The sequence below is a fragment of the Gallus gallus genome, chromosome 2 (assembly GCF_016699485.2).
Source record: "Gallus gallus isolate bGalGal1 chromosome 2, bGalGal1.mat.broiler.GRCg7b, whole genome shotgun sequence".
Lineage (NCBI taxonomy): Eukaryota > Metazoa > Chordata > Aves > Galliformes > Phasianidae > Gallus > Gallus gallus.
This window is the reverse complement of record NC_052533.1, coordinates 34775329-34798256: the sequence shown is the minus strand read 5'-3', so window position 1 is coordinate 34798256 and position 22928 is coordinate 34775329. Positions and strand designations below refer to the sequence as shown.

At 35.2% G+C, this 22928-nt stretch overlaps 1 protein-coding gene across 4 annotated transcripts in view; it reads left to right on the top strand.

The window, feature by feature from the left end:
* TBC1D5 (TBC1 domain family member 5) overlaps positions 1-22928 on the top strand; it is a 307207-nt gene that overhangs the window by 61620 nt on the left and 222659 nt on the right. The window lies entirely within an intron of this gene.

The window sequence follows — 22928 nt, the reverse complement described above, 5'->3', positions numbered from 1 at the left end:
GAAAATTTAGAACCCTTTCTGTAGTGATTTTGTAAGAGATGTATGTGCTTGTGTTTATGTATGTATAGTTTCTGTACCTTTCAAATGTAGTTAGTTTTTTTCTGGTGTTGCAGTGAAGTACAGAACACTATGCAGTACATTAAAGAAATAGAGTCTATGCATCAGAACAATTTTCATGCCTCACTCAATTCTTAATGTAAATTAGTAGGAACATTGGTTATCCATTTGAGAAATTGAGTTGGTATAAAAATAAAAATGCACTTATGGTGTGTGGTGCTTTGTGTATCATCTTGGGAGTGTTTTTCTGTTTATCTGTCACTTGCATTAGAAAAAGCAGTCACTGGCTGCAGGTGACATTAAAAATTAAAGGTTAACCTCAATTTCTTTACTGACCAGACGTGGGGCAGAAAGTTCTTCTGGATGTGTGCCTGAATTTTGGAACTGTCAAAAAGAATTGGGAAGTAAAGACTTGTGCTTTTGGTAATTTAATCTTTGTGTGCAAGTCTGGATATATGGTTTTAACATTTTCAAGTATTTATATTGCTTATTATAGGTGATATCAAGAGTCTTTTTCATTGCATCCAGCTTTACGAAATTGAAAAATAGCATGATAATGCTGTAGCAAATAATTATATTAATCTGCATAATTTAGGGAATGATGTTTTTATTTCTGTAGAGAAACTAGTAAAATAGCCTTTTTTCTATTACTAGAAAATGTGTCTTTCAAAAACTAGTTAAAATTTTTATTGAAAATTGCAATAGCAACATTTGAACGTCTTGATTTGCTTGATGTACATTTAAAATAGAGCAAGTGTGCAAGTTGATCATGAACAACCCTGGGAAATCTTTCTTTTAAGTAGAAAGTCTTTTGACAATGTTGGCTTCTATCTCATGGTGAGTTCAGACTGATCCAAATTCGATGCTGTAGCACATCCCTCCTCTCACTCTTTGTGTTGGAGTTGTAATGTTCAGACAAGAGAAGACTAGCTTCAGGCAGCAATGGTTTCTGTGTAACCTGCCAGATATCTTTAATTTGTGAAGTAGCTATTATGTTTGTTCAGTGGTAGACCAACTATGGGCAAGTCTTGGTACTGAAGATGCAAACTCAAAGCTGCAACTGCTGTTCTTACCTTCTGTTTTATCTCGTGATCTACTTACCCATGCATATAATCAATAGATCTGCTGCTGGTTGGTTTCTCAGTGCAAATGAGTGGGGAAGAAAGAACAATGAAGTCGCCTGCTCTGTCTCTGTGATTCAAATAGACTGCTGAAACATACTCATCTTCTTCCTTATTCCCCTTCTGTTGAAGGATGAATCTCTTCTGTCCATGGTCTTTTTTCTTATAGAATCACAGAATCCTTAGAGTTGGAAGGGACTTTAAAGATCATGTAGTCCAACTCTTCCTTCTTCCTACAACTCTTCTTAGGAAAATATGAAAATAGTCATTAAGGAAAGCTGTGGATATTATTTCAGAGAGGAACAATGCAATAGAGATTTTTGAGGAAACCTAGTATTGCAGATACTCATATAATTGTTTTAAAATTATTTATCCATGTGCTTCTTGATAAGCTTGGCAGTTATTTCAAGGCTTGTAAGCTGTGAATTTTAAAGATTTTGAAATAAATTTTCTTAAGAATTTATTGATAGGAAAGTGATAATACACATTTCACGTGTTTTACTTATTATTCCTATTTTGTTAAGACTGCATTTCAGACCAGTAATTTCTCTGAAGACAGAATACTTGTAAATGCCCATAATTTCTACCTCTGTATTTCCTTCTGCTTGAAATTATCCCGGTTTGCACCAAGATCAGAGCTTAATTTAACAATTCCCAATTTCAGGTGTTCCTGATTTTTTACTTATCATAATAATAAACCTGATCCAGCATTATATTACTACTGCAATAGTTAATGAGGAAACTGGAGTAATATACAGCTTTATACTCAGATCCTTTGACTTAGTAAATCATTAAATTGCAGAAAATAGTTTATGTTTGTTGTCTTACAAACTGATTCTAAAGTGTTAGTTTTATAAACTGGGTTATGAAACATCAGGAAACATTGTCATGGTTGTGTTTTTCAGGGAAAATAGTTACTTAAATATGCCAGAATTTTTTTTATAATTTGAAACTCACAAATTCCTAGAAATTTCTAATGATTTTATGTATTTTCTAACATACTCTAGAATGCGTGGTATTTCATAATTTTTTTAGGATTTTTCAGTTTTTTCCTTTAAATTCAAAACAAACAACTTCTATACCGGTCTAAAGTGAACTATCTGGTGACTTGCAATCTTGTTACAGATGGCTTCTCAAATACTACAGTAATCTGTGGTTTGTGGAGCAACTAAATTACCCATGTGTTACACTGTCAGGCAGCTCATAGAGGTCATCAAACATCTGAATGAACCAAACATTTAAGAAAAGAAGCTCTTTATGCAGTGTTTCTGGTGCTGTTCTTACAGCATGAGTGGCCCGTGCACTTATGTTCTTGTGATTAATTTGTGGCTCTACTGGAAATATCAACAGTAGAGAGATATATCCATATACAAAGGACTCTTTCTCTTATGTAGCATTACATATGAGTTACAGGATATTCAGCTTTGAAGAGTGAAAAGCAGGTCCAGGCTTGAGCTATATCAATTCCTCATGAGCGTGCATACTGTCACCTCACTGATAGCAACTTCCATAGCTTTATTTCTGTGGCTATGAGATGGCCCTAGTGAGGATTAGCACTGCTTTGTGTTACCATCCCATGCTCTTTAGGCATCATTTCTTCTCTCTTGATCTGTGCCAGGATTTATCAGGTTTATGTAGCTGATTATCACGTAATGAATTTGGTAGTGCTTCTCATTATTCAGTAGGTCAGCAGTATTTGTCTTCTGCACTTCCTTCGCCCCCTCATGTTGAACAGTATGGCTCTGATGTCTGAGCAGTCCCTGGGCAGAGCCCAGACAAGTCTGGGAGAGCTTTTGCTTCATACTTGGTGCCTGCTTTATGACTTGTTTTCATTTTAATTGGGAAGCCAGCCTTGCTAGTTGGAAAACCAGAATGTGAGGACATGAACTTATTTCTTCTTACCTGCTTACTTCAATGCACGTATCTTTCACACTTTCATTATATATCTTCTCTTCTGTGTTTTGATAACTTCCAGGCTTCTTTAGAAGCATCACACTGTTGACAAGTGGCATTACTAGCCAGGAGACTTTTATCTATGATTGGCTTTTGTTTATTTTCGGTAACAGAGGCCTACTGTCTTAGGTGATACTAAGTGCTAATGAAAATTTGTTAATCAAGATTTTTTTTTAAGTACTCGTTAAAGGATTAAAAGTTGCAGTCTTAAGAGTTTTTGCATCGAGACAGTCATCAGGAAGAGAGACTGTTGGGTTGCCAATGGCATGTTGCAAACAGGATTGTAATTATATTTTGATGCATTTGAAGTGACTCTCTTACTATAGATGTGATCGTTACAGGCAGTTATTCCTGATGCATTCAATGTTGTGATAACGTTCCAATAAATTTTAACAAAAAGAAGTTCTAGAAAATTGTTTGCTACTTCTCTTGAAGGGGAAAAGGCTCCAGTTTGTGGTTATGCTTGGCTCTTTTTCTTCTGCCCTGGAAATACTATGCAACTTACTTTTCTACTAGGACAAATTCTTAAGGCAATTCAAAGGATTTTAGTGCTTTTTACTCTTAATTAATACCACTGAATGTCTGAATATAGGCTGAATGGCATCCTCAATGCAGTAGCAGCCTTTCTCAATTGTTCTTGTGACAGGCTGACATCTGTAATTAGATAGAAAGGAACTTAATAAAGCCTAATTAAATTTACGGTGTTGACCAACTGCCTTCTAATATAAGACCATCTACATATTGCTTAGTGAGATGTATTTGGCGAGCTCATACATTAAATGTAAAGCATTTCTTTAATGTAGCAGTAGCTACCATGGTCAGAAGTTATTCTTCCTTATCAGTGCTCTGATGCTTTAAAGAAATAGATTTGGAATGTGAAAAGCTCAGAACTTCCTGAGTCACTTTCATGTGGGCTTATTCAAGGTTGTACTGGATGATGTGCTGTATATGGCTTCATATTAAACATTTGTTTGATAACAATGTTTGTACAGACTTAAGATTTTAGAGAAGGATTAAAAACTTACCATCTGCTTTTGCAATGTTTTTTTTTTTTTTTTTTTTTTTAATGTTACTTTTTCTCAGTCTTACCTGCAAGATCATTTTTAGTAACCATTACTTTAATGTGCATTGATTCTGGGGCAAGGCATCAAACTAGATTTTGGAGACATAGGTGAATGTTGGTTTTATTGTTATTAAGGAGCATGCATGCCTTGCAAGTATAGAGCTCACATAAAAGCACAGTCAGAAGGTTATTTATGTCTACCTTGAATGTTGCCTTATTTCTCTTCTTTAGCAAGGAAATTGCAAAAGTTGCACAAATTTCTGTCATAGTTTCATTTACTTAGAAATTTAATGGAACAAGAAGAAAAGTCATGGAATCCTCTATTTGATTTTTCTTAGAAACTTTTAAAAACATTTACTTTGTAGAAAGTGAATTTTGGCAAAAATAAAGGAAATAGATAAAATGTTTAAATTCTGAATTAATATCTATTTGTCAAAGTAGGTTTTAGTGATTCTGCTTAGGATATTTTATAGTGTTAAAATTTGCTTCAGATGAATAATTTCAAACATGAATTACATTTTCATCAATACAGTGTAAATTTTGAATCACTTCCAGGTTAACTTGATCCATGAAAACTATAGATAAGGAAGTTGCATGGTTTTACCGCATTTTGGGGGAAACAATTATAGTTTCTTTTTGATTAGCTGTTAGGAAGGAGATGTAACAGACTAGCATAAATATGAAAATATTCTCATACAAAATCTTCTTATTCCAAAAGGCAATGTATAAAACATCATAAGACTGCTTCATATCAAGTAGAAAGTTCTATTATCAAACAATTTTCTTCATTCATGGCATTAGTTTATTTTTACTTAGAAAGTTTATTTATACAGAGATGTGCTATGAGCTCCCAGATAGTTTGAAAAGAAAATCTGACTAATGTGGTTTGGTAACTTTTTTGAAGCTACTTATCTGATGTATTGCTTTCTTGAACATATAATTGAGCAAACTTAATATGCAGGAGCCTAAAACAAAATAATTGTTGTGCAAGGTTCTCGGAAGAAACATGGTAAAAGCTGCATACTACAATTTGACAGTATTTAAATAGGTTACAGAATTTTGTTTCTTGTAACTATTTTAATTTTTGCAATTTTTAGGATGTCAGTATTTTCCCTGTGGTAAATATTAAGGATTGGCGTTGAAATGTCGTCAGTGTTTCCAGGTAAAGGACTTGATTTAGTGGGGAGGTATTGGTGACAGGTGAACAATTGGATTGGATGATCTTGGAGGTCTCTTCCAGCCTTGGTGATTTTATGGCTGTATGATTCTAAGGTCACTCTGACTTCCTTAATGATTTTACTGTTGAAAATCCCCCAACATAGCTGTCTTATTTCGCGTTATTTGTAGGGCACTGAAGAGAAAGGAATTCCTGTTTGGTAGCCATAATTCACATCAGTACAGTGATGATAGTCCTACTGACTTCCCTTTTGCCAGGCATGCAACACAATCTAAGGAAATTTAATTATTTACGTAGAAAAGGAACTAGTTCAATTGTGGAAAGAGGTACTGAATAAGAGAGAAAGCTCAATGGTTTGACTTGTCATCTGAGTCAATACATTCCCTATTTGCCAAACTAAAACATAAAATTGAAATCCTTTTAGATTTCTTTTGTTATATGGTTCAAATGTAGGGTGACCAGAAAAGCCACTGCTCTTTAAATGTTAAAGAGTTTCTATTTGAGTATATTCACAGTCCTTGCATTTTGAAGTTGAGTCTTCTAATGACATGTTGAGTAACTTGAAAACTGAATATATAAGTAGCAGATTCACATACACAGGACTGACTTGACTAGTCACATGTTCCCAGTTTTGCTTCATTAAGATGAGTAACATTTCTTCATTCATATCACAATTCTCAGGAATCAGGGAATCACCTCTTCAAAAGTGATATATATATCTAAGACTGTGGTAGGTTCTGAGCTGTTTCATGATGCATATTTGCATTTACAGTCTACAGATGTCAAACAGAGCATTTACTGTAACCGAACAAAAAATTCCTTATTTCAAAATAAGTCAGAATATTTGGGCCAATTTAATGTGACAGTTTTTCATTCTGAAAGCATTTTTAAGGTCAGATACATCGCTAAAGGATTGAAGGAAATAATTTATCTGACCATAATAGTAAAATCCAGGAAAAGTGCATATAAAAATGTACAGTTCCTGTGTGTAAATGTGTATTTGCTAGGCTAGATATGAGAGTTGACTATTTGCTCTTAACTGAGAAGCTTATTTTGCACTATGAAGATCTTTAAAAGTCATTCCATCCATTTGGTGGAGCAATAGCTTATATAATGAAAAATTTTATATCATATTTTTTTCATTCATGTGCCACATTTGTAAGCATCTTCCCGAACTCTACATGCAGTTCTGTAATTATCATAGTGCTTACATGGTGTTTGTCAAATAGAAAAAAAAAGAGGATCTATGCAGACAAGGAAAAAACTTTGTGGGTGTAAAATGTGAGCAACCTCTGCATGCTTCATGCACTCATGTCCATATGAGGGTAAGACTGATGTAGAAGTTAAGCGGCTTTTCCTTTTACAGAAGAACTGCAGTTTTCTGATCACAACACTGAGACACTTTCTTTATTTTTCATTTTGTTTTCTCTCCATGTAATATACATAGGAAGTTAATGATGAAAGAATAGTAAAGTATTCATTGAAACTGAGAATTATAGTATTTGCAAATGTAAAATCATGATTTACATAAACGTTGTAGTCAAGAACATTATGAATGTAAATACGCCTTCATCTATTCTCAGTCTTATAATGCCATTCATTGTCCAGTGGGAGATGAAGAGTGATGTTGAGACTGCCGTTTAACCTATTATGGCAGCCTAAAAAAAATTAAATAGTCTTGATGTAAATATGAGGTGGGAAAACAGTATTCATCTCCATTAAGTGACATAAAAAACCATGGTAAGAACAACAGGCGGGTGGGTGTGCATTAAGTAGTGAAATCCCTAAATTCAGACTCTAATTATAAGCACAAGGACAATTGCCTCCCACGTACTTAAACTGTTATGGGTTTTTCAGACAGAAAATATGCTTCACAGTTCTTCAGGCACCAAGTATGGATTTTCTTTTTCATTCTTTTTCACCTGATGCATAATTTCTTTTCTTCTGATACAAATTCAGGTCCTAGTGCTAAAAAGCTGAGTTTGTTTTCCTAAGTAACATGAGGTCTTCAGGTATTTTTCTAGATCTCATAGCTATTCTGGAGAAGTGGCATCCTTTTTATGGTGCCTTAAGCAGGTTTTGCACCATTATATTCAGATTAATTGGGCAATTGGTTTAGGTTCATTTTTGTTTAGATATTTCAGCTTCATATTATTGTTCCAAAGACCCATGGATGATTAGAGGTTGATGAACCTAACATGTCATATGGATCACTATTTCTTCATTTCTAAATGATGTATTCTGATAAAGATACTTGCAAGAAAAATGTTACTGTTAGTTTGAGAAGGTTTTTTTCATATTGAGTAATTTGAGAAAAGTGTGTGACCTGTGAAATTGTAAATGAGCGTAGAGTTGGTTTGTAAAATTTATTTTAAAGTTAATTGTGTGTTGCAGTTTCTTTAATATTAAGCACCTTCTAATACAGGGGAGATCATTTTGAAAGCTTTTCCATCTTTGACATAGTATAAGATAAGGATTTAATTATTTTTTTAAATCAAAGTCATTTCTTCAGCTTGGGTTGATATTTAAGTTAGGAAAGGAGACGCATTATGTCCCTAGCTGACCTGATGTAATGACTATGATGTCATATTTCTACACTAAATTTGTCTAATTTTGTTTTTCAGTAATTGTCTTATTATCCTTCTCTGTGCTTGATTAAAGTTATTGACTATCACATCTTTTTAACAAGTAGTAAGTTGTAGATCACAATCGAGTCCTCTCTAATCTTATTGTAAATAAACTAAATATAATGACCTTAAATCTCTCTCTCTTACACATTACAAGATTTTCCTGATTCTAACTCTTGTAAGTCCTATTGGGCCCTTTTAATTTTAACTTTATTTTAAATTGGAGATACTAGGCACTGGATATGGTATTCCAATAATGCCATATGTGCAGATAATTTCAAGTCCTTAGTACTACCATATATTTCCCTGTAATGCACCCAGGGATTGTTGTTAGCTCCCTAGCTACAGCAACATGGTAAGAGCAGTTGGTTATTTACTGTGACTTCGAAGTTCTTTAGGGATTCATTGCTTTCTAAGAAGCAATGCTCCATTTTATGTAACCTGTCTTAAATGTTCTTAATGTTCTTAAATAAATGAAAATAATACAATTTATAGTCTGACGTCTACTTAATATTGCAGCTTATTTGAAGGTTTTTTACTTATTTGGTCAGGGCAGAGCTTCAGCTTTTCCTTTACTGCTGAGGAGTCAGTCACTGGGTTTTATATGTATTTTGTGTGATTGATATTTTAAAAGAGACAATAAAGGGGATTTTACAAAGCATTAGAGCATTAATATAGCAGAAAGAAGGCTTATAATGTGTTTAGCTTTTGCTGATACCTAATGATACGGCAAAAAAGCACTCTACTACAAGGCTGCTTTTAAGATCCAAGGGAACCAGAGGAGTTGTAAAGAATAATGGATAGCATATCTTAGATTAATTCTTTTAAATTTAGTTTTAGGAGTAGAAACACAAAAAAAAAACCTGCCTTAATCTTGCTATTTCTTTTAGGTATGCTGCTTATTTTGCTTTTAGTAACTTGTAATTTAAGATCACAGTTATTAGGTGTATTTCTGCATTTTATATATCGCTCCCAGATGCTACAGTATTAGTTTTTATCACTGCATATTTTATGAAATGTCAGCCTTCTGTTGGCTGTTCACGCAGCATTGTTAGTGATCAAAGCCACAACATAAAGGAAAGAAATCTAAACAGTTGGCTTATCTTTGTCCTTCATTGTGACACAATACCATAAAATTACTTTACTATATAAAAGGCAAGCAAAGCTTCATGTAGCACACTCTGAAAAGGTGAACTTCTTGCTAGGCTCAACAAAATAGATAAACTCTTATCAGTAATATTTTGTATAAGGAAAGTAAAGTTAGCTGTTACATCTTTTCACTTTGAACCAAGTCTTCATCTTTTTCTGCCTTTTCAAATCACAATGATTTTTTATATTAAAATGCTTTTATAAATCTATACATTAACATATTTTAATATTGAACAAATGTAATGCCCTTCAGAGTGAACTATATGATATGTTTTAGAAGTAATCTGTATGATATGTTTGGGAACTTCTCTGAAATACAATTAGTCAAGGCACACTGTCACTTGAAGAGATAGTAAAAGATCTACAAGCTCTGGAGATATTCTATAGGAATTAAAATCTTGAATGATTTTGATCAGCTGTTGTGTATGCCCTACACAGCAGTTGGTTCAATCAATTTTATGTTTTGGGATGGTTTTATTAAAATGAGCTGCTGCTTTCAGTAAATCATTGTAAAGATGCTAGCTTTGTATATGCTTTTCAGGGACCTGCAGCTTACCAGTATAGTCTCTCGATATAACCATACTTAAGTCTGTTCACCAAGAGGGTATACTGAGTTAGTGCCCTCCTGTCAGTGCAGGTTATTGATCAGAACAGGAAGATCATGAACAGAAAAATGCCTCATCTTATGATAGTGGTGGAAAAAGTATAATATTGTGAAGATTGAAGGCAGGCCAATCTCTGGTCTCTGGACGGTCTCTCATAAAGAAAGATGATGATGCATGCGACTTCTTAAAAAACATTTATGTTTTCAGCTGAACACTGTCATGCTTTTCAGTAACTCTAATGCCTGCAGTATGCCTTCATTCTCTCTCAGAGTATGACTGTATTTTGATATGCACTTTGGAGACTTGGAACAAATGGACAGTGGTATATCAGAAGCATTGATTAATTTTTTCAATTAACTTGGAAGAGTGAAATTTGGGAAAAACAAAACACAAAACATTCTGACAGTAATAAGTAGTCCAGCATCAATTTTATGATCTACCTCCTACCCCTTACAACTGAAAGCTCTCAGCATTAAAAACTACAGGCCTGTTCCCTGTCTTTGTCAGATAAAGCCTTTTTATGATGTGTTTCTGTTTTGATTTGTTGAAGTGGGTCCCACATTGTACAGTCTCCTCCACTGGTTACTTCAGAAGGTGTATTTTGCATCTCCTATATCCAGTGGGATTCTAATTTGCTGAAGAAGGCAAAAAAATCTCCAGCTTGCTGTGGCTATGATGAAGGATTTGGAGAGATCAGAAAGATAGTGATGTTCAGAGCATGCTTACTGTCCACAGCAGCAAGAGCTGTTTCTCCTATGGGAAAAGAATGATGTACAAGGTTAGTACAAGCAGTCCTTTAAGTGCCTAAGAATGGGGGGGCCTAATAAGCTGTGGACATGCTTAAAGAGTCCATGAGAAATTTAGGTGAACATGGAGATGTGACAGTAAGGCGTAAGCACAGTCTTTGAAGAGGGTGAAATGTTTTTCTTCTCTGTGGTCTTAGCATGTCAGAGTTTCAAGTCTGTACCTGGAAAGTAAACATTTTGTTCAGGGCTCCCTTATATATCTAAGACTGCTTCAGCCACATGGTAAGATAAACACATTTGTGCTAAAGACATTTTAAGAGCTGGAGTGATAGGAAGCTTATCAAGTCATGTTTTCATATGTTTATATTGATTACTCTTTCTGATTCTCTGGCCAACCAGTTATGCATTCATTATTAAATGCACAACTTTCCCATATCCACATGCAAACCTAATGTATACTAATTTTGCAGTGACCAAAAGTCAGGTATTGATGAAGCATAATACATAGTTTGAAAGGCGTGATGTTTATTTCTGTAATTGATGCTTTGTGGTGCAGAGTCTCAATCTTTGAGTGAAGGGGTGATAAAAAGATAGGAGGGTATCTCTTTGTTAAAATAGTGAATATAATCATAGCATCTTGGTGCCTTTTAAACTGGTACTCTTGAATCTTGATATATGCTTATGCAATCATTATGCTTTGGAAACTTAATTTCAATTTACAGATACTTTGTATGCACATATACTCAAAATATTTACAAGATTGGTCCTACAGATTGTAACCAGGTAGCCTTATTTCCACAGGGAAGGAAAAAAAAAAAGGTTTTGACAGTTTTTACTACCCTTCTCTGTTGGTTTCAAATGCACTCTTTACTGGCTTTTGTTGGTGCACATTTATTGATGCGCTCTTATCCTCAAATCTCTAACCTGAGTGCTGTAAATGTAACTGACAGAGAAAATTGAGTCAAATTCATAGTCAGAAATTTCTTAATAAGATATAAATTGTTGGTTTGGACTTGAATCCCTGTTGATAAAAATTAAGTTTCTAAAATGTTGCTATATTAGCCTATGCCAGGGGTACCACCGTACTTTTACCTGAGAGAAGTAGTAGTTGCTGTTCTGAAGAGAGCTCACTGAAGGTGAGAAGTGGCTATAAGTAAAATCATGATCAAGAAATATTATATTGCAACCTCATATTTAAGAACTTCATTTTCACCTTTCTTTTTAGCAACATCCTAAATCATTTTGAAACACTGCCGTTTTGGAATTTATGAGTACAAATCTCTGAGCGGTTAGAATTGACAAGGGGGGAAAAGATAGTGGAGTTCCTGGAAAGCTGTCTTCAGGATACCTTTTGTTTAATATGCAGATTTTTATTAATGGTGAGCACAAAAGAATGCATGAATGCTAGCTAGTCTGCAAGAATTGAGGTGCTTTCTTGGTATCAGTAGAGTAATTCAGATCTTCTCAAAGTGAATGAAATTTTAGTTCAGAATTTATTCATAACAGGTGCTAATGACACTTTATGGATACAGAATCTCAAGTACAATGTAAATGGAAGCAGTTAGAATTTCATCTAACTCAACATTAAGCCATGCCATGTAGTACATCTCCTCTAGTTTTTGTCCTTAAAAAGGAGACGCTGTTCTTTGTAACAGTTTTCCTCTATCCTCTAACAACTGAGAAAAACTGCTATGCCTGTTTTTGCCCTGATAGCGAAAATATTGACTTGTGATGTAAAAAGAGCTGCAATTCTACTTGTGTCACATGTGAGAAATCATTACTGAGAATACTTTTCAATACCTACTAGTTGAAATAAAAACCAGTGGAATTTGCAGTGATGCTACAAGGTGCTGTTTCATAAATCCTTGCAAATTTATGTCCATTCCAGGCAAGCAAAACAGCTGCTGTCCAGCCTGTACTGTCTAAGAGATAGGAGCTTGCTGGTGAAATCTTTCCCCAAAATGAGGACAGGATTGAAAAGGAAGGGATTTTGGGATTGGTGGAGAAACTATAGTTTCCATTAACATTATTACTAAAGAACAAGTGTGGCCAGACAAAGAGTTTGTAACACACATTTGTTTGAAAACAGGATAAGACTGTGTGGATAAATGTTTTATTTTAATGCATTTATAAGCACCAGCTTATAATGCATTTACTTTTAAGGAGTGCAGGTAGCAATACCCTTGGTGTTAAGGGCATGCAAAAGTATAGGAAGATGCATGGCAAGCTCAAAAGAGCTTCAGAAGGCATTCATCCATGGATGGTGGATATTGGCAGAATGCTGAAAGAATCTGATTGGAGAATTTGGCAACATAAGGTGTCCACCTCACTCACAGGCTGTTTGCTGTTAAGCACTTCCGTGTAAATACTGGCAAAGAACCAGGTTGCAGTTTCATTGAAGAGCACACCAACTGTAATTGTAATCATGAGATTGCAGCGTTTATATATTCATCAGGCACACCTTTAGTTGTAGCAAATTACTATTCAGAAATGGAGTTAATGTGCCTAATTTTTATTAAGGAGAGAGATAACTTAAAAGAAATTTAACATCAATATCTGATAAAGATAGATTGTTCTCTTTTATAGTGGTTGAAAAGGTTGCTATTTATAAATATGTGTGTATCTGAGGTTGCAGAGAGACTAAAGAGAAGAAAGATGAGTGCTTAATGCAGTTTGTGTTTAATTATTATGAAAAGTATCATCATTCTGGTCAGTTAAAGAACAAGTTGGTTAAATGTGGGAGACGTACTGTACTGCCTTACAGGGCTCCCTGTTACATCACTTGCCATTCAGTGATGTACTGGGAATGTGATTGCCTTTCTAACTTTGCATCTCATGAAAGCTGTAGGAAAGGTGCTGAGAAGATAGCTAAAGATAATAGTGATAGAATTTGACCATGTCTTCTGCCTGCTGGTGAGGTGGCAAATTAGAAGGATGTCTGTTTCTTCATAATGGATAAACTGAGATAAGCTCAGGAATATTGAAACTTTTAGGGTCTGAGATACTGTCAGACCCAAGAGAACACTGTTTAGACTTGGACAGGGACACCATGCCATCTCTGGGGATGAGTAGACTTCTGCCATGGATAGCAAAATGGAACAGATCTGTCACAACTACAAGAATTATGGCATGCTCCCATTTCCCTCCCTATTTCTTGTTTTGTTTTGCATTGCAATACAGATTTTAAGTTCATACAAACCTTGATGACATACAGCAAAACCACTGTTTATGTACATTGTAAACAAAAGGCATGTGCTTTTCTTTCTCCTCCTTCAAGATCTGAAGCAACAGTTCTCTATTTAATCACTGAAATAATCGTCTGTGAAAGCAACTTATGAGCATTTCTGATATATTAAAAAATGGAGGGAATGAGATGTTAGAAGAAAGACACACTAAAACGTATTAACAGTTTTTAACTCCACTAAGGAAGAACTTGATTGTATAAACATATGCTGTTTTTCCTCTCCAGTTCTGTAAATATGAAAGGATTCTGCCCACTTCCTTGATTCTTTTTCTCCACATTTTAGATTTTTTAACTTGCCTTCAGACATTTGATAACAGATGAAAAAAAACAGTGCAGTAACATTTATTTTTATTATTTTTTTCTGGGGCCTGCTTCTGTTATAGTTGACTTTCTTTGTAATGCCTACTATCAAGTGAATGTTTTAAGCAATGGTAGTGAGGAATATGAGAAACAGAACCACAAAACAAACCCTATGTAATCCTATATCACTGAAATTTGATTTGCACCAGCTTAGAATTTTACTCTGTGTATTTATGTACAAGCTGAAATTACAGATGCCAGAAGTTTGGAGGCTGAGTCTACTTTGAATTAGTGTCTTGGGCAAGGGTGGTAGCCAAACCCATTCTGCATTAATGTATGATGAAGAAAATGTATTTCTTTGGAATTCCCTTTATTTTAATATTATCACCCACTATTGCAGATTTTTAAGATTATTTTTATAGCATGTTTTCTTCTTTTGAATAGTCTGCAATACTTTGTTTACTATTCACCCAGCATTCCTCCAATTTTAATACTTCATCTATAGTGAGCACCCCACAGGAACGTATGACTTAGGAAAGGGACAAAATCAGCAGAAAAATAGGTGGTCTGAGCATTTATGCGTTAAATATGCATGTTAATTAGAAAAAATTAGAAAAAATATGAAAACAGATGTTACATAAATTATTTCAGTCTCAGGGTAGTAGTAACTTATATACTGACAATAACTTTTATACGTGCATATGTATGTGTATATCTGTTTCTGCATTTCAGAACATTTATGCAACTCCTACGTGGGTAGCAATGGAAAAGCAACTTCTAGTTTAGGTAGAGCTTCTCAATTCCACGTGTACTTGGGGATGTTTTGTGTCTATTGTGTGGTAATATCCATTGCATTCTTTGAAGAAGGTTCCTAAAGGAGGAGGTACTAGCAACAGAGTAGATAATATCTTAAGACCCAGGGAATGTGTTTCAGATAACTGGTATGTGGAACTATATGGAAAATGTATGCAGGTTTTCATCATGTTAGTAGGCTAGGAAGCTAAAATTTTAAAATGTAAATACAGTCCAGTCTTTTATTCAATCATATATCCCATTCTTTACTTTGATCTCTTAGTTCTTCTGAGCAAAAATGTACTAAATCCTGTTAGTGTAGGGCAGCCCAACAACAACTAAAATGTTGAAAATATGTTAACCAAAGACAGAATTTTCTAAGTGGGTATTCATGCTAGAATTCATCTGCTCTTAATGCAGTTGTTTTGTCATTTCATAAAGAAGACACTTCTGACTGACAACCAATTTTCTGAATATAAATTCTGATATAATTTGAATAATTACATAATTTCTGTCCATGTAAAAAAACCCAGACATATGTGCATATCGTATTTTAATTATCACCACCAGACTGAAAAGTTAACTTCTCAGAAAATGAAGGCAATACAACATACAGTGAAGAGAAATGTTGAAAAAAGACCTGTAGCCTTCTGTAAATTTTCAGATAATTACTTCAGTATAACATTCTACTTTTCTAGCTTCATAGCTTTCATATTCTTTGAAATGTTGCGAGTCTCTGTTTTGTGTAGTATTTTTTTCTTTCTGTAAAATCTAGCATATACAGTGGGAAGATAAAAGGCTGCAAGAAGTAGACAATGAATTCTGGAAGACGAGGGATAACAATATTTCTAGCAGATTGTTAGTATTGAAGAGTTTTTTAAAATAGCGTTCAGGGTACACAATTGCTATTCTAGCAGATGCGTTATGCTAGTAAATGTATGAGAATGTGGTACTATATGAAAATGAATTACAGAAAACTATTAAGAATCTTATTTATGTCTTGAAGAGGAAATATTTTACCATAAATCCTACTTTATACCAATAAATTGTGTTGTCTGCACAGAATTATTTAAAGAAAAAAAAAAGTGATGTGTTAATCCTTCACCGCACATGTATTTATTCGCATTGCAAGAGTCACATCACATGGGAAGAAAGGAAATTGCTTCAAAAGGAGTAGATTGTTCCAGCTATGTATCTTGAACTTTCAGGAAAAAAAAGTACTTTGGAATCTTAGATATTCAGTATCAAAAGTGTATTTGTGATGACATCAAAGGCCTGATTTGAGCCCTTTTTTTCTCTCAGATGATGACACCTTTCTTTGCTAGTTTTGTATCTTTTTGTAAGCAGATCACCTTTAATTAATTTCCTGTTATCTTCTTGTGAAGTCACTTCTGTATTGAAGCTAAAACAGATGATTCCATTTCACTGGAAGATACTTCAGTTACCATCCGGTAAAATAAGAGCAGACCTCAATCACTGAGTCCAAACGTATTAGAAGCCCTCCATCCCTTTTCAGCACTCATTGTTTTTTGAAAGTCTCACAGCTTCACAGTAGTACATGTTCTAACTTCTGTAGAACTGTCCAAGCGTTTTTCCATAGTCAATTGAAACAGACATAAACCTTTGGGTCTCTCTATACTTTGATGCTTTTATAATTGCTGGCTTTAATAAAAGTGGTAAAATTGTAATTTCAACTCATGACTGTATCCATCCATTAATATTTTAATTATCCTTTAAGAAGGATAATTCTTAATGAAATTTGAAGAGAGTAGCTGCTTTGCTTTTGAAAACATTAGCCTTTCACGATTGGATCCAGACTTTCTAAGATTTTCTCTACCATTCAGGCATCAATAAAAATAATAAAAAGGATTGCAGAAGTATTAAAAGAAATGATGACAAGTCACTTTGTTTTCAAGTTAAACAACTTATATTAACAATATGGACCCTAACAGTGCTGCTGATTTCGATCTGTGTTGTTTAATCTCCAGATATAGTAAGAACTGAACATTCACATTAAGCTGGGGCCTTCTGGTTCTCTGAATCTGCAATGAAACACATGGATCATTGATGATACAGAAGCTCACATTCAGTTTCCTCTGTACCTCCATTTTTCTGTTTTCAAATGCTGAATCGCAGGACTCTGTAAGATAATAGAAGGAAAAAAACTATTTCTTAAATGTGAGCTGTTCCCTTTCAGATGGTTGTCTAGTTCAGAATTCAGACTCTTACAACTCTGTTCCTGTATGTCTCTGAAGCAAGAAATAGAATGCTTAAGTAATTCTTAGGTTTTCTGTAGGTTGATTTTGTTAATTTTAGAAAAAATAATTAGCATTAGTTTGTCTTCATGTAAGACCCATAGATGAAAATGATTAAGTCTTCTTATTCAAAAGATGTAAAAAATGATACTCATAACGTATTTCTCCTTTCAAACATTTCTATAATGTTTTTACTGTAAGTTATGAACATGAAGGTGTGCATTCTGTGAAAACTTCAAGAATTCAATTTATGTCTCTTTGAATTGCTGAATAGCTAGAAAATGTTACAGTCCTTCTCCTTTTCTTTCATTCTACTTCATTATTTCCTGTCAAAAAAATGCTGAGACATTATTTACAGTGTTACCTGTAAAAATTTGCATATCCAAACTGGTTTTGCCCAAGTGACATATGCTGTAGAGTTTTCACATTGAATGAAATTATGACCACTAACACTTCTAACACTTGAGGGGGAAAAAAAAAAAGTCTGTTATTAGAATATAGATATATTTATACATATATAATCCAACTGATGTACATTATATAGATACACATATATGAATGCACACACATACACGTGAATGTTTCATTTTCATAATCCAATTGTAGTAGTAAAGATGTTCCTGTTTGCAATACAGTAAGCATTTCTATTTCATGCGGTTTTTTTTTCTATAGATTTTCATCTTACCCATATCAGTGGAGCTCTAGGTACTGCTCACCTTAACAATATTTATTAGTATGACCGCTTTAAGTAATATACCATATTTATTGATATTTATTAATATGACTGACATTTTTAGATAGGGCAGTTTTCTCTCCCTTCTCTGGGAAAAAAGCAATTCTGTAGGTATGTGCTTCCATCTGTCAATGCTAGATGATGCAGAATGGAAGGAATGTTCCTTGTGTTTGAAACAGAAGGCAACGAAGCTTTTGGCTATAACTTATTTTTGTTGTGAATTTGTTTCATGATTTCTGATTGGCTTTTGAGAAATCTCTGTCTGGTGCAGCAAGAAAAAATAATCTTGTCATAGAAGGCTCTGCTTTGGTTGACAGACGTGTGGGAGCACAGAGTTATCATTCAGCAGCTTTAGGTTGCAGTACCTATTGCATTTGATGAAGATAAAGATTAATTTTGATTGCTGTAGAGAAAGGTGTTACTTTAGTCTGCATTGCTGAAAAGATGCTTTGAAGCATTCTGTACCAGTTGACAATTTGAAAGAGATACAGGTGCTTGCAGATGGGTCAGTGTGACATAGTCTACGTGAAAGCTGATGGGTATTCTACAACTTCAGTATGAGACTGAATCCTAGAGATGTGTGGAAATGGTAGGAGGCACTATTTGAGGAGCCCATACATGAAGTCCTTTTTCTGTACTCTATCTCAAAAGAAGCTTTTTGCCAAACATCATTCCTCTGAAACATTTTGAGTATTTTAGTCCTTTCATCAGAGGGTGGCTGTTATCTTGATGTCTCTTTTGTGTGCATGTATGAATGTATGTCTGTGTGTGAGTTACTTGTGGTAGGGAAAGGAAGAACAAATATATGACGTGGAATGTATGCAGTTGATAGTCTGGTAGTCATTTAGAAGGAGAATGTACAGGAACATGGTTATTACTGTGGAAATTTTGGTCCAAGGAAAAAGGTTACAAAGAGTAGTTCCACCTGAAGTTTTCAGAGCTCCTTAGGCTTAGCCCATGGGGCTGAGAAACAAGAAACTGGGAAATTCTTTGAATTATGGGGAAGCCCAAGGAGTTGTTGCATTTACAGTAGTTAGCCATATAACTAAGGAGACGTTCTAGAGTGTTTTTTCACCAGGAATATTGCAAGCAGTGAAGACTCCGTGTCTAGGAATAATGCGTTTTGAAGACCAGCTAGAATTAGGGGTAATGGATTAATGTCTGAATTCTTTGGGAATGACTCTCTGAGTGAAAAGAAAACAGTAGGAAAAAATGTAGTTGCTGCAGTCTCAAAGTCTGGGTGGAGCAGCATTGTCAAGCATTGTCATATACTTAAAACAAGGAGTAAAGTGCTTATCTAATATTGTAGTAGCTGATTATGAGCATCTTTGAACATAAGCACAAACTCTTTTCTTCAACTGCTACAAAAGTATTTGGAACATTTTTTCAAGAAGTGTGGGTCATTTTGTAATGTGTTGAGCAATAGATGATATATTCCTTGTTTCTCTTAACCTTTGATGTTTTACTAACTAGACCAATAGGAGGGCAAGTTAATGCCGTAGTAACACAGCAAGAGGAAGATGTCTGGAGATAGTTAAAAATGTTTCTATTGCTATGAAAAACATACAATAAGCACTACATAGGCAGATGTATCAGGCACTGCATTTCAAAGCCTTTCTTTAATGTACAATCTTGTTTTCTGTATTTGCTTATAATTTACGATAGGAAATTTGTCAGAAATACATTGCCTCTATTGAAAAAAAAAAAAAAAAAACACCAAACCAAAACCCATACATTTAAAAGAAAATATGTTGCAATGTAAGATGTGCTGGTTTATGGCATGTTAGCCATAAACCAGATTTGCAAATCTCCAGGGAAGGAGATTCCACATCCTATATGGGCAGCCTGTTCTCATGCTCTGTCACCCTCAAAGTAACGAAGTTCTTTCTCATAGTGAGATGGAACTTCCTGTGTTCTAATTGTTCCTGTGTTCTAGTGCCTGTTACCCCTTATCCTGTCTCTGGGCACTACCAAAAAGAGCCTGGCCTCATTCACTCAGTAACTGCCCTTTAGATATTCATAAGCATTCATATGATCTGCTCTCAATCTTCTTCAGGCTGAACAGTCCCAGGTCTCTCAGTCTTTCCTCACAAGGGAGATGCTTCAGGCCATTGATCATCTTTGTAGTCCTCCCCTGGACTCTCTCCAGAAGCTCCCTGTCTTTCTTGAATTGAGGAGCCCAGAACTGGACACAATACTCCAGATACTGTTGTTCATCAGGGCAGGGTAGAAGGGGAGAATCACCTGTCTTGACTTGCTGGCCATTCTCTTTTCAGTGTACCCCAGGGATACTACTGGCATTCTTGGCCACAAGGCACAGTGCTGACTTATGATCAATCTGTTGTCAACAAGGACACTTGTGTCCTTCTCTGCAGAGTACTATTCCAGCAAGTCAGCCCCCAGTCCATACTGATGCCTGTGGTTATTCTTCCCCATGTGTAGGACTTGACACTTGCCCTTGTTGAACCTCATAATGTTTCTCTCTGCCCAGCTTTCCAGCCTGTTGAGGTCAGTATTTGTCAGATGTTTCTTGAAATTGACAAAAATATATGTTGGCCTTCTTAAGAGGGAAAACCCTTGTAGATGTAAGATGGTTATTATTTGTGTTTGGAAGTACTGAAGTGTTTTACAGACATGGCTGATTGTTAGTCATATTGTGGGATTTCATTGACACTAGTTTGTCTTAGGAACTGATGTGGAAAAAAAGAGGAGCTTAAATCCTGATTAAGTCTTTCCTTTAATGTCTGAGACCTGAACTCTCAAACAGTAAAGTTTTCTGTTGTTACAAGCTTAAACACCTTCACTGACCTGGATCTGAATCAAGGTTTTATCATTTGTGAAACTAAGATTAATGACAGAAAAATCAAAATGGATGACACCAACTAAAGGGTGATTCAGGTTAGGATTTATTTCTCTCTTGCGTAGACAGTGCTGTAGTGATTGGAGAATGTGATTATGGTGTCTGCATGAGTGAACAACCAGGTTTCCTCTTTTTTTCATCATCCTTGCATTGAAGCTGATATCACCTAGAGGCAGACTGGCCGTTCCTCTTATCCTCTGAATCACTGTTAGGCTTTTCTTAGCCCAGTTGCTTTTTGCCTTTTTCCTTAATGGACCACTGGTTCTGTGAACTACCTATATAGAAATAAAATAAAACATTAATTCATTTTAAATGTTGTGAACAATGTAAAACAGTACAATTTGAAAAATTCTGGTACTTTGATTTCCAGAGCTAAATTTGTTTACAGCTCCTGTGCTGTAATTTAAGTAGTTTAGCTGTCCATAAGGCAAAAAACTCAGGGCCTGGATGTTGCAGAGATCCATATAGCGCAATGCTATAAGCAGGCAACATGGGTGAAGTTGCAGAGAGTTTTAGGGTTGACTTTTTTACTTTTGCCTGTAGCCAAGTAGAAGAGAGTACAGAGGAAAAGAACAAAATCCACCAACGTGGTGGGGCAGTGGGGTAGCAAGGATGTGGGCAAGGCTGGCACAGGCTGGAATGCAGGCAGGCCACTCAGCAGGACAAGTTATGAGTGAGCTGCCCGGCTGCAGGGCAGTGGTGGCAGCCTCAGGCCTCTTGTAGCAGACAGCTGTAGGCTTACCTGCCACCCCACTGAGTGATTCTTCCAGGAACTTAAGAGCTCTAATAGCAGTAGTATTTCCTCTCTTCTACTGCATTCAGTGTCTACTGATGTGGGATATTTGCACGATTAGCTGTTAATTTCTTTCCTCATGTTTCAAGCTTCTAAAGGTATGGGAGCTTTCCCCCATACCTACCCCCCCCCCCCCCCCCCCCCCCCCCCCTTTCTTTTTCCCTGGGTAGGGCTCTTTAGCAAGTATTTGACATCAGTGATTCTTATGTCCTTAGGCACAAGAAAAGACTGACATTTTAAAACTGTTCTTTTTTATGTCACTCCTCTGTTTCTTTTGCAGACAGAGATTGTGCAGTAGGGTGTGTGTTACATCCCTGAAAATATTTTGCCTTTTTCTAAATATCTTCTTGAAAAGGAAGATTTTTTTTTAAAAAAGGACAATTTTTGCATTTCTCTTATGATCAATTGTTCTGCTTTTACATGGTGATGTCTTTATTAATAATGTTATTTTTTGTATATATTGATTATGAAGCTAGACAAATGCAAAGCACTGTAATCAGTGAATTCCTACACTACAAAAAAGCAGAGATATTAAAACACAGTTTCACGTGCTTAAACATATATAAGTGGGATTTGTTGCAAACAAATGGATACGGACGTGATTTAACTGTTTAGATATTTTTTATTTTAACTGAATTTTTCTATCTTAGGAAACATTCCTCTTTAAAGAAACTGCTTCTATTATGCTGGACTAAGCATCGTGGCTTTATTGCTATCAGAATGTTTTACTTCTGATAATGATGGGGGGGTTACATACATAAAAACACATATTTTTCTCTAATCTGATTTGATAATCCAATCCCCATTGTTAGATGCAGATTAAAAAGAATTTTGCACTGGTAGGGGTTCTAAAGCCTTGACATTGTTTTAATCTGATAACGAATGGCTTTAAGTTCATGTTCTTTCAGTTGCTGGCAACAAATCTAAACCTGTGTTTTTTGGATTTATGAGGATAAGTCCTGCTTTGGCAATCTTGTAGATCCTCAAGAGAATAGTTAAACAGTGATTAATCATTGTTTCTTCACTGAGTGTGCAGAAAAGAATGGAAAAGCTGCATTTCACACTTCTGAAGCAATTAATCCCCATGATCTTAGCCAGGTTTGTCTTGTAGATAAGTCGGGATACAAAACTGTACCTAATTTATCAATGTATGCATGCCATAAAGTATAAAACACGCAATTTATTTCATATCATTTATAGTCAAATGTAAAAAAAGAGTGACTTTGCCATATCCAAGAGTGTTTCTTACATTACCTTCATATAAACTAAGTACCAGAGATTACAATGGGATTCCTGTTTATTGTGCACATCTGGTGCAGTCACTATGCATTTTCTCATTCACTTGCTGGCATTTTTAGTGATTGTGGCATAAATCACCTTGCTAATCAGAAACATAAGTGACGGGAAGTCATCTCCTTTTTTTTGAACAATGGGAAAAAACATATGGCTTCTT